General features: G+C 42.1%; 1 protein-coding gene and 1 long non-coding RNA gene across 3 annotated transcripts in view; both read left to right on the top strand.

Annotated features, from left to right (window-relative positions):
• Positions 1-13639, top strand: part of CHRM2 (cholinergic receptor muscarinic 2) — a 542609-nt gene that overhangs the window by 179102 nt on the left and 349868 nt on the right. The gene's annotated exons all lie outside the window — the stretch shown is intronic.
• On the top strand, positions 8474-8909 carry LOC147734686 (uncharacterized). Its single transcript, XR_015307602.1, has 3 exons — positions 8474-8550; positions 8643-8746; positions 8828-8909. It is a non-coding gene; the product is annotated as an uncharacterized LOC147734686 (long non-coding RNA).

Here is a 13639-nt window from a genome sequence, read left to right as displayed (position 1 = left end):
TGTCATGCTTCATCATAGGGGTCTACCTGTCCCTCTAGGGGACGGGGTGTGCTGCGACCCCTGGAGACGTGGGAGCACTTAATTACGTGAAAAACTAGGTGTTGTGCAGAGGTGGGAGTGGTAGAGTCAGGAAAGATAGTGGTGCAAAATTAAAAGTTACTTGGCTAGTGGAAAAAATAAATTGTATTGCCTTCCCTAGCTGGCAAAATTAAAAATGGGGCAACATAGGGGTATACTGTTATGAGTTGCGTCCTACTTGGTCAGCATGTTTCAAAAGCCATCCCCTTGGCTTTCTCTTCAGGACCTTGTGTGATCCCTACTCCACTCACACATTAATTATGTGTAATTCGTGTGTCTAATAATATTCAGCCACAGTTCATGCTAAATTAAATAAGCAGGCAAAAACCATACCTAATCGGTATCGATTTTAACACTATTTTTAGGAAGTTATAGCCTCATGAGCTGTCACGGAAGGGGAGGGCACATGTAGTCAAGCAGTCATCAAGGCTGCACACTCTCCCCGATAATACCTTCTCATGGTTCCACGGAGCCACAGGGCGTCCCTCCAAGAGGGGTGTTTGAGGTGTTGTACCCCCTAAAAAATGTGTTCTGTTTTAAATAGTTAGGGGCTAGGGTTCTCAGTCAGGTATGGAGAAGTGTCTGTCAGATTTAATCTGGGATTTTTACATGCCCACACTGACAAGAACACACACACACAAACTGTTTTCTCTCTCGTCTCTGAAGGCCTTAAAAAGTATTGATTAGTATGAAAAATGTTGTGCTGTAAGCACCCTCTTCTTTCTTTCCACTGCCCCCTAAGCCCCCTCATATCCTGCTTTTTATATACTGTGTTTTAACAAGATATCCCAGAGTGATTGTTGGGAAATCTGAATGTCAACTCCCCTACACGCCCAATGTTATTGATCAAGCATCACCCCTGCTGTCCAATAAAATGTCATGATCCATTGTGTGGTAGGCTGCAGAGAGGTTGACGAGTATGAGAGCTGTGATCCTATTTTTGTCAAAGGAGCTTCTGGGCCGCTTGCTGTGGGATTGTGGTTGATGGTTTTTATTTTGGTTACTGCGGTTTTTGTTTACCAGAGAAATTTCCTTTATTCTTCCACTTAACATCCATGTCGAATATTTTTTCAGAAATGGCATAACTGTAACCACTAAAATTATTCGTCGTTTCGAATCTACACCACAGAAGAACCTTACAAATTCATAACCGTATCTAAATATGTAGTTACTACAGTACAGACCAATATCGTCTCCTCTTTTTGGGGTATTTAAAAGTGGCCCAGATTCACATGGTGCTGGGCTGATCTTCAGCCCGCACCAGGGGCCTCAATTATGAAAAATGACGCATCGCTGCGTGAAAACAGCAATGCGTCACTTTTCACTGCGCCCTCCTTGCGACACCAATGATGCGTCATATTTACAGTATGACGCATCATGGCGCAAGGAGTTACAGATACCTCAGTAATTCTGACGTATCTGTATGGCGCAAAAGTGACGCATTCCTAGAGTGTGTCACAAAAGTGACGCAACTCCAGCAATGTGTCCTTTCACATGGGGCAAGCCCCATGTAAAAGGGTCTGTGTCAGTCTTACGCCTGCTGTGAGGCAGGCGTAAGAAATTGACGCATTTGTGTCCTAGAAGTGGCGCAGTGAAATCTTATAGATTTCACTGCGTCATTTCTACAACCCTTTCTTGCGTCAATACGCCCCCCCTGCATACATTATACCTGACGCAGGTATAATGTAGAGCAGGGGTTTACAAAGTGACGCATCTACCTAGATGCGTCACTTTGTAAATATGGTGCACCAAGGCACATTTTTTACGGTGCTGGTGCGTCACAAAAAGTGACGCACCGGCGGCGTAAAAGTGACGCAAGGGCTCATAAATGAGACCCCAGGGATCGAACCGTGAGGCCCCGACTTCCAGCGTCGGTTGCCCTGGCCACTGCGCCACAGCTCTTCTTACAATTGTTTCTACATTATGCTTGTAATTACCAGATATAGGTCTTTGCCATTACCACTTGGCACTTTACTACACAGTTCAGTATATTTTATTATGTTCTTAAAAAAAAAAGGAAGCAATAGTGTAGATAAAGGTAAAGGGAGTTAAGTGTGATTTTAGTTTTTAGGGGTGAGTAGTGATAAAGAGAGCTAAGGGTGATTATAGGCTTTAGGAGTTGGTGTAAAGGTCAACATATTGTGTGGTTAAGGCATGTGTGGTAATGGCATGAGTCAATATGTCTGATATTAGCAGATCGACGAGCACCTTGGATCACCCTGGTATGATAACTCAATTCATCAAAAACACAGCTGATAAATTACGTTGCATAAAAACACATGCACCTCCAAAGCCTCTTGCTGCCTGTCGTCATGCAAGAGTTAATCGAGCTGAAGTCTGTCATCTGTCACCAGCCGCGCCTGCTCCAGCTCGGCCTGTTCCTGACATCTCATAATCTCTGCTCTCTTCTAAGCCTGTTTGCATTTCTTGCCAATTGTGGAATTTCAACACGTTCCTGATTGTGCGCTTGCGTTGCGTCATCCATGCGTGTCAGCCATCAGCGCCACAGGAGACGAATAGCAACAGGACATGTCCTGTGGTCGGTGATGATGTCACTCACCAGGGGCCCCTCGCTTGTCATCTGTGATGGGGAACATGGGAGCCAGGGAGCTGCCATGCTCGCCAAGGCGTTGCATCCATGACGCCTGCGGTCTTGCTTGCTGAAGGAAGGTTGTCACAGGGCATTCCCTGCTGGTTCTCCGCTCGCTGGGAATGTTTCTCCCAGGTCGGGCATAAATGCAAATAAAAATGAATTGTCGGTTCCAGATAAGTCGTTGATTCTTCAACATATGTCGACATTTTCTCTAGATGAAGTATTGTTGTGTGTTGAAACAAAAGAGATACATGATGCTTCTAAGTGTAGTGTTGTTTTTCTTGTGGCAGTCTGAGTGTTTTGTTCCTGTGTGTGCCTGCTTTTTTCTGGCATAGTGCTGTGTTATGCAGAAGTCCGGCTCCTCCAGTTTACAGTTTATGCTGGTGTTTGTAGGGGGTGGCCACTGGCGCCGATTTTTGGAGACAGGGACTTCTTTTTCCTTATCAGACTTTGACCAACAGCAAGAGAAAGAAAGGCAGAAAAGGGAGAAAAAAACATGGAAGAGAAACATAGGAAAACTGTCATAAAGGGGACAAGCATTGTCAAAGCCAATAAGTCACACCTTGAAGACCTATTGGCTTTACCAATGTTTTTGCCTACACTATACAGTATTGATAAAAAACCGATACTTTGCAGCATAAGTAAGACTGTCCAGCACATACAGGAATAAGATAGACAGGAAGGAAAGGTGCACTGGCATGGCTTCTGCTGGTGACGGTGTCATTCCGTTAGCATGAGCATACGTTATTGCTCATGCATAAGGCCATACATGTGAGATGACGCATGCATGCTCGTGTGTCACTACGGGATGATGTGTGGGCCTTATATTTTTAGGTCTCGCCTTCCCGAGTGCACAAGTTGTCAGGTTGCGGAAGACATTTTGAGGACTTACCGTGGGCTTCCAGCCCTCCCATTGCTTACTGTTGGTTGGTTTTATTGCCACTCTCATTTTATTTCATCTTATTCAATTGCCTACCTTCCGCATTTTGGGACTTATTTACTATATTTTGACGCATGGTAGCAAGCATTCCTGCTGCGCTGCTGTGCGTCAAAATAAAAGGACAAGAAAGCTCCGTATCTACAAGATATGGCGCATTCCTGTCCTTCTAATATGAGAGTTGGGACCCCCTCTATAGCTATTTGATTGACCAGGGAAAAGAGGGGTTTAGAAACAAAGACATATCAAAATTCCCCCATGGTCTATCCTTACTTTCTTATGTGGCTCAGCTCACAGAGACTAGACAGTTAGCCTTCAAATCAGTGCAAGGACAACAAAATATTTTCTTTCATTAAATATTTTTTATTATTTAGTTTTTTTCATTCATTTATCAAAATTATTTAAAACTGTTTTTTTCTTCTTTTTTTGATCTTTTCTTGAATGTGTACATCAATTCATCATTATATTTTTTACAAAAATAAAGAAACCACTAGTACCCTATCTGGCACACACTATCTCACATACACACCACTCATTCATACACATCTACAAACTCCAAAACAATTTCTAGGGTTGAGGTAACACAGTATGTAGTTATGTTATTTCCACGCCAGGTCTACGCGCGTTTCGGTGGGTTCGTACCACCTTCCTCAGGACCAACTCAGAAATGGTTTCATTCTTGCATCATCTTGTGTGTGCAGGGTACCTAAAATTACAAATACATTGTAATATATCTAAGTCTTAGCACTGAGATGAAGGATTTGTTGATTCAATACAATCTTTTTCATTTGTAAAATCACTTGAACATTAAAGTTGAGACATCTAGTTAAGCCAAAAAGTCAGTAGCATCAAACAAATACATGACCCAAATTATTCTGAGGTTTAGAACTACATTATGGGCTATAGGACCAGAACAGACAGTTTCTTTGTTTTTAGAAATTTTTATCATGATCAACCAACCAAAGATTAACCTTATTTTTAATATACATTGTTTAATGTTCCAGGATGAGGTTATTGTTAGAGTTTTATTCTGTGATCTCACCTTGAACTAAATAAACACTGGTCGTTATGTGATCTATTTAGAGGTAAGGGTTGTTCTTTCCTTTTTTTTCCTTTTTCCCCTTTCTCCTTTAGGGATATTACACCGGTATCTGTGTGGGAAATATGTATATATCAGGAATCCTATGTACCACCTAATTAATATTATGTAAGCAGAGAGGATTATTCTTACCACAGAGCTTTTACGCATGCATCCATATGAGACTGCTTGTTGTTTCCGTTTTTCATATGTAGTTTTCACCTTTGTTTAGTTGGATTTCTTGAGGTGAACGTTCTAGATGGAAGGATATTTAGACTAAAGGTACTGATTTCTATTAGGCTGGATGCTAGTAACAGTCTAAACCAAGATTCTTACCTTGAGTTCATGGAAATATAGATGCCACTTAAAAGCCAATACTTTTGTCTCTATGAGAGGGGCGCAGGGGCGAGTTAATTCTTACTGTTCTTTTTATGCTTGTTCTGAAACAATATACATAGGTACAAATTGTACTTTTACACTGCATAATGCTTATATACATATTGTGTGTCTTAGAGACATTTTGACTGCTCACCTTAATTGAACTTATACGAGGTCACAAACATGGTGTTCCTCCATTTCATGTAAGTTCCAGCCTGTCCATCTGTTCAGTCTTTCAGTCTTAAAGTTGTCACTGTATATAATTTAAAAAAGCATTTTTGTTTAATTAAATTGTCTCGTCTAGTATTACCACATACAGTGTGTTATGTCAACATATAGTCGTCTGTCTTCTTTTTAATATATATTTCAGAGTTATTAGCAAGTGCCACCTGCCTAGTAACACTCGTTTTCTGCCTATGCTGTCAACTTTATTAGTAAATTTCCACATTATAGGGCTGACCCGATCTCCGCTTCTGGGTAGAACTCTCAGACGTTATCTTACAATCCCATTTTACGGTATACATGTCGCTAGCGCGCTGAGGCTTGCAGGGATGAGTAATTGACCTCTACGGTCATTTCTATTACTCGTGATGTTGTGGCGTGTAGCGGAATACAATTACCGAATGGGTGTCTTACTTGGATCACCCCCAGGTTGGCGCATGTGTATCTTACTTGGATCGCCCCCCAGTTAGTAGTTCCAAGCTGATAGAAGGCGCCACTCTATTTGGTTGATACGCGGGAATATTTAAATACGCAGGCTGCTTAGTGCTATTGCAGCCGATGATCTATCTAGTTTAGGGGAGTTCTCACGCATACATCGTACCTGTTCGTGCCTGTGTTCGCCTCGACAAGCAGCCTCCTGTCCGATCTCCCGCTCCAGACCCGATGTGTTTTACGAGGGTTTCAGGGCAGGTTTAAATAGGTTTTAATGCTTTCCACCTGAATCAATTACTGTTTCTAGGATACCGGATACGATTGTATCTCGTTCCGGTTTGACTCTGCGCGCCATCTTTAAATTGGGTAATTGCAAGATCTAAAAACACCGGAAATAGTTGTGATTCATGTTCCGCATCGGCTGGGGGCGCCATGTTGGAACGGGATAGTGTCAGTATCGCGCTAAATACCATATCATTCTTATAAGCTTTTTGTGTCCCGTTTGTGACGCAAATAGAATATAATATTGCTTAACTGCCTTAAAGTGGGCTCAAACTGTATAATATGCAATTATGGCATATTACTCACAGAAAATAGATTATATTTCGCAGCACCATGAGTAAAAGTAAGATATTGTATCAAATCAGATGTTCATAGTCTCTGTAATACCTTACATACTCCAACTACCTTTCTAGGATTTTTATAATATTCTGTGAGATTCCTATAGTCCATGGATAAGCTCTATTGGAAATCCCTTCCTGCTGAGCCAGTATAGTGTGAATGCAGATGGGGTTTGTCTATTTATTTAGGTTTAGTGACAAACCAAGCTATATTTTCATTTAATCCTCTGCGGACGCTATCCAGGTTAAAAATCCAGTAACTCTCACGTTTTTTACGGGTGTGTTCCATGGATTGGCCAGGTCTGAATTGTACTTTTTCCAGGATGCACCATCGAAGCTCGGTTTCTTTGTGATTCAGATCTATACAGTGTTGCACTATTGGTGCTGTTATTTTCTTCATTTTTACAGCTGATTTATGCTCGCTGAATCTGGTGCGGAATTCCCTGCCAGATTCTCCGATATAGGCAAGATCACAGGGACACAGGATGATATATATTATATTGCTACTCCTGCAATTTGTCAGTGATCTTAGATTTACTTGAAAATTGTTGTATGTCACCGATTCCGTTGTGATGGCTGCATCCAGTGTAACCATAAGGGAAATTACAAACACTGCATTCGAAGAAGGGTTCATATGCGAAGACGAACTCATTTTTCTAAACAAAACTTGTCCAGTAATCCCAGCACTATATGGCTTGCCGAAGACGCACAAAAATGTGCAACACTGTATAGATCTGAATCACAAAGAAACCGAGCTTCGATGGTGCATCCTGGAAAAAGTACAATTCAGACCTGGCCAATCCATGGAACACACCCGTAAAAAACGTGAGAGTTACTGGATTTTTAACCTGGATAGCGTCCGCAGAGGATTAAATGAAAATATAGCTTGGTTTGTCACTAAACCTAAATAAATAGACAAACCCCATCTGCATTCACACTATACTGGCTCAGCAGGAAGGGATTTCCAATAGAGCTTATCCATGGACTATAGGAATCTCACAGAATATTATAAAAATCCTAGAAAGGTAGTTGGAGTATGTAAGGTATTACAGAGACTATGAACATCTTATTTGATACAATATCTTACTTTTACTCATGGTGCTGCGAAATATAATCTATTTTCTGTGAGTAATATGCCATAATTGCATATTATACAGTTTGAGCCCACTTTAAGGCAGTTAAGCAATATTATATTCTATTTGCGTCACAAACGGGACACAAAAAGCTTATAAGAATGATATGGTATTTAGCGCGATACTGACACTATCCCGTTCCAACATGGCGCCCCCAGCCGATGCGGAACATGAATCACAACTATTTCCGGTGTTTTTAGATCTTGCAATTACCCAATTTAAAGATGGCGCGCAGAGTCAAACCGGAACGAGATACAATCGTATCCGGTATCCTAGAAACAGTAATTGATTCAGGTGGAAAGCATTAAAACCTATTTAAACCTGCCCTGAAACCCTCGTAAAACACATCGGGTCTGGAGCGGGAGATCGGACAGGAGGCTGCTTGTCGAGGCGAACACAGGCACGAACAGGTACGATGTATGCGTGAGAACTCCCCTAAACTAGATAGATCATCGGCTGCAATAGCACTAAGCAGCCTGCGTATTTAAATATTCCCGCGTATCAACCAAATAGAGTGGCGCCTTCTATCAGCTTGGAACTACTAACTGGGGGGCGATCCAAGTAAGATACACATGCGGCAACCTGGGGGTGATCCAAGTAAGACACCCATTCGGTAATTGTATTCCGCTACACGCCACAACATCACGAGTAATAGAAATGACTGTAGAGGTCAATTACTCATCCCTGCAAGCCTCAGCGCGCTAGCGACATGTATACCGTAAAATGGGATTGTAAGATAACGTCTGAGAGTTCTACCCAGAAGCGGAGATCGGGTCAGCCCTATAATGTGGAAATTTACTAATAAAGTTGACAGCATAGGCAGAAAACGAGTGTTACTAGGCAGGTGGCACTTGCTAATAACTCTGAAATATATATTAAAAAGAAGACAGACGACTATATGTTGACATAACACACTGTATGTGGTAATACTAGACGAGACAATTTAATTAAACAAAAATGCTTTTTTAAATTATATACAGTGACAACTTTAAGACTGAAAGACTGAACAGATGGACAGGCTGGAACTTACATGAAATGGAGGAACACCATGTTTGTGACCTCGTATAAGTTCAATTAAGGTGAGCAGTCAAAATGTCTCTAAGACACACAATATGTATATAAGCATTATGCAGTGTAAAAGTACAATTTGTACCTATGTATATTGTTTCAGAACAAGCATAAAAAGAACAGTAAGAATTAACTCGCCCCTGCGCCCCTCTCATAGAGACAAAAGTATTGGCTTTTAAGTGGCATCTATATTTCCATGAACTCAAGGTAAGAATCTTGGTTTAGACTGTTACTAGCATCCAGCGTAATAGAAATCAGTACCTTTAGTCTAAATATCCTTCCATCTAGAACGTTCACCTCAAGAAATCCAACTAAACAAAGGTGAAAACTACATATGAAAAACGGAAACAACAAGCAGTCTCATATGGATGCATGCGTAAAAGCTCTGTGGTAAGAATAATCCTCTCTGCTTACATAATATTAATTAGGTGGTACATAGGATTCCTGATATATACATATTTCCCACACAGATACCGGTGTAATATCCCTAAAGGAGAAAGGGGAAAAAGGAAAAAAAAGGAAAGAACAACCCTTACCTCTAAATAGATCACATAACGACCAGTGTTTATTTAGTTCAAGGTGAGATCACAGAATAAAACTCTAACAATAACCTCATCCTGGAACATTAAACAATGTATATTAAAAATAAGGTTAATCTTTGGTTGGTTGATCATGATAAAAATTTCTAAAAACAAAGAAACTGTCTGTTCTGGTCCTATAGCCCATAATGTAGTTCTAAACCTCAGAATAATTTGGGTCATGTATTTGTTTGATGCTACTGACTTTTTGGCTTAACTAGATGTCTCAACTTTAATGTTCAAGTGATTTTACAAATGAAAAAGATTGTATTGAATCAACAAATCCTTCATCTCAGTGCTAAGACTTAGATATATTACAATGTATTTGTAATTTTAGGTACCCTGCACACACAAGATGATGCAAGAATGAAACCATTTCTGAGTTGGTCCTGAGGAAGGTGGTACGAACCCACCGAAACGCGCGTAGACCTGGCGTGGAAATAACATAACTACATACTGTGTTACCTCAACCCTAGAAATTGTTTTGGAGTTTGTAGATGTGTATGAATGAGTGGTGTGTATGTGAGATAGTGTGTGCCAGATAGGGTACTAGTGGTTTCTTTATTTTTGTAAAAAATATAATGATGAATTGATGTACACATTCAAGAAAAGATCAAAAAAAGAAGAAAAAAACAGTTTTAAATAATTTTGATAAATGAATGAAAAAAACTAAATAATAAAAAATATTTAATGAAAGAAAATATTTTGTTGTCCTTGCACTGATTTGAAGGCTAACTGTCTAGTCTCTGTGAGCTGAGCCACATAAGAAAGTAAGGATAGACCATGGGGGAATTTTGATATGTCTGCATTCCTGTCCTTCTCCAGTGCGCCAGCGCACAAACAGCAGCCATGCGGTAATGCAGACTCCCTTGCACCATGTTGTAAGGCTGCCTGCATTGCAGGAATGATTGTTGTTTTCCAAGAAGGGATACCTTCTGCACAAAAACAATCATTAATGGTGTTTTTCTCCTTTTATGTTTGCTTCAGAACGCAGCACACATAGAAAAAGCAAAATTTTGAAGAAATACAATTATTTCTCCTCATTGTACCACTCCTACGCCTCCCCTGGAGAGGCGTAGGAATCTGACACATTCCCAGGTTCACGACAGTTTGTAAATGGGGGAATGTGTCAGGTTCCATGGATGTTGCATGGGAACATCCACAGCAACACCCATGAAACGCCCTTTCACGCAGAGCAATGCGTGAAAGGGGCCCATATTTACAAAGACATGAAAAGTCACTCAGGGTGGCTTTAAGTGGCCTTGAGAATATGGGCAAGCACACTGCGCCGCTGGTGCGTCAAAATAAGTGATCACACAGGTTACGTGAACAGGGCCTTGCATGTAGGTAGGCATGCATTGTGCTGCCCTTTAATCCAGCTATTCATTCAGATGCTTTGAAGTGGCATCATGTATCCTAAGCACGACCCCTACCAGTCATGGTGAAGCTCCCTAGCAGGGATACACTGGAAATAAAAATCAGCCCTGGCGAAAATGCCCAAACCAGCAAGAGACCACCATCAGAATGGGGCTAAAATAGGTAATTGCAGTCCATTCTGCTTAGAAAAATACCCCTTGCCTCCAACCCACTGGGAAATTACAAGTCTTTGTTAAAGAATGCCTTTTTAATAAGGCGTTAATAGGGCATATGTATGAACGAAATGGATCAATATATAAACAGATCCTTATAATCTAATAGAGTCTCAATGAAAATAGAGGGAACATCCTGCAAGTGTCCTTTAAACAGTGGGAGGAGCTATTAGATAAATATTGCAGCCACCTTGGCATTGTTGAATACATGTTCTAATCGGTTTCATTATCCAGTGGCTCATGTTTGATGGTTTTAGCTGCAATGCTCAACACCGAATTGCTTCATCCATGGGGCTGCTGTCTGGGTTTGTTCTTTGAGCAAGAAGCTTGTAGCACTCAGATGCATCGAGCAGGTTTAAATAAGCATCAAGCTCTGTTAAAGCAGCCTGACGCCAAGAAGGAATTTCAAAGTTTTGCTGATTTTTGTTGTCAGAGCAGTAGGCAGTGGCCAGGATCATCCCACAACTGTCAGGCTGCAAGACACTTCCAACACACACAGGGCTGCAGGAAAATAAACTCTAATAGCAAGCAGGGCCTCCCATACAGTAGCGGCTATTCTCACAGCAGAGTGGCGGGGCTGAGGAAGGGGGTGAGGTGGGGGGGAGACGTACAGATGGAAAAAATAAAGAGAAAAAAGAACTTACCTTCTCCTAGCTGATCATCGCTTTTTTCCTTTCTGCTGAGGCTCCCACTCCACGGCAGCCATTGCCAGCGCTTCTCTCATGCACAAAAGAAGCGCTGGGAGCCTATGCCTGCAATTCTCTCCACCCAGCAATGCAGCTCAGATTGGGGAGATGTCAGAGCGCATGACCGTTTGGCCGTCCTTAGACAGCCAGCCAAACCGTCATGCGCACTGAGTGCAGTGCCATCAGTCCTCCTCCAACTGGCCCTCTCACAATAGCCCCGCCCACAAGACGCGGCAGGAAAGGAAAAATAAAACGATAATAAACGGATGTATGATGTTACCACGCGATCAAAATGATCGCGGTACATCACAACGCAGCTTTTACAAAGCAAGTCTTACACCGACTTGCGCTGTAGGGTGCTGGACACCGAATGTTGTAGAATGCTATTAATAATGGTAAGCATTGAAATTATACAAACTGTAGCTCGCTTATAAAGTGCAGGTAACTTGAAAATGAAAGTATTGAAATTAAATTGATCAGAGGTGGGTTATGAATAACCGTATGTGCGACTCTACCTAATCGGTCCTATAAGGGCCGGGCTGGAATCAAAAATCAGCACTGACAAAAATGTTGTAAGCTGCTCCACACTGCATGAGGTCATAATTAGAATTTGGTTAACATGACAGTGGGCGATGACAGTTCCGTATGCTTTAGCGCCAAGAAACCGCTAGGTGTTAGCTGCGCTCTATAAGTTCCTTTTACATTACATTACATTACAGTTCATCCTGCTCATAGAGCAGCCTGCAGCCTAAAATCCACTGAGAAAATGCCAGAGTGTCAGAATGCACCCACAGTCTTCAGATTTCCCCCACTTATTTAGCAAATTACACGTTTATTCTTCTACATGCGTTTTCTCATTCCAAACTGCTTATGTTAAGAGTAAATCTTTCAACTACACTTTGGCAAACACTCATATTGTGAAATTAGAGGCTTAATACAAATGTCTTTGTTCCTTTTTTCTGTTCATGGAAAATGCTTTTACATATAAGGTCTTAAACTGAGAAAGTTCCGACTGTGGCTAGACAGACTCCTCTGTTCTATTGCACATCCGAGGGTTTGTGTACCACAGCTGCCAGTGTGTACTTCTTCAGGTCTCCTAGGTGCAGATAACATCTCAGACTGAATCCAGCACGGGTCCCACACCTCATGATGAATGTGAGCTCACTACACACATTCATGCTTTGAAACTAAAGAAAATGGCACTTATTTTTCAAGTGCACATTTAGGGCCTGATTACGACTTCTGGCGGAGCAGTGGCATGGCTGTGCAAACCTCTGCGCCACCACTCCGCCGAAGGTCCCCGCCGCCCGCCCACCAGATAAAACTTTTAAGTTGTCTGGCGGGTGGCATGGCGGTCCCAGGGCGGTGCCTCGTTCAAAGGAGTCAGTGCCTTTGAAAAAGCCACCGCAATGGGAACGCCTCAAAGGGTTCCTGCGCGGCATGGACTCAAAAGTTCATGCCATGCAGGAACTGTTGTTCATTCACACAGGGGGGCCAATGTTATGCCCCACTGTATGTATCCACAGGCATAGGAGGCACAGGGGCCCCATAGGGCCCCCTTTATTTCATCTCCTCCAGGGTTTACATGGGGTAGAAATCCATGTAAACCCTGGAGGAGAGGAAACTCGTAATACGCTTGGAGTGACCACAGCGGTCCGGCCAAGCATATTGCGGCCTCCTGACCGCCACGCCACCTCCAGGGAATGGTGGTTCCCTGGCGGCATCGGCGGTCCCAGGGCCATCCAACTGTTCAGCTCATAATAGGTTGGTCAGACCGCCGGTGTGGTGGTGGCTGGGCCGCCTCCGCCGCGTCTCTACAAGTCCGGCGGTCCTCGGATAACCAGACTCATAATTAGGGCCTTAGTGTTACATTTTCCCCTACAAATAAAGCTTCCCCATGTTATGCATGCATGCCACATACATACATTTTGGAGTAAAAGTCCAGCTGCAGCACATGATAAACCTTTATATGGACTGGCTCTCACTAATTATGAAACTATAGCTACACTATAGAGAATATTTATCTGATGTAGTGTTACGCATCCACAACAGTAGTGGTAATGAGTAAATGCATTTCTTTACAAATGTTGCACGATTCCACATTCTACTCTGCCTCAGAGCATCCAGAATGTTACTCCTCTGTTCAACATCCCACATATTATTTATGCAACACATGATGAGGGGTACTGGCCTGCAATCACCAGGAAACTTCCCAAAATAACAGGAACATACCAGGACATCAGAAGA

Source organism: Lissotriton vulgaris, chromosome 1_2 (assembly GCF_964263255.1).
Source record: "Lissotriton vulgaris chromosome 1_2, aLisVul1.2, whole genome shotgun sequence".
Classification (NCBI taxonomy): domain Eukaryota; kingdom Metazoa; phylum Chordata; class Amphibia; order Caudata; family Salamandridae; genus Lissotriton; species Lissotriton vulgaris.
This window is presented reverse-complemented; position numbering and strand designations above follow the sequence as displayed.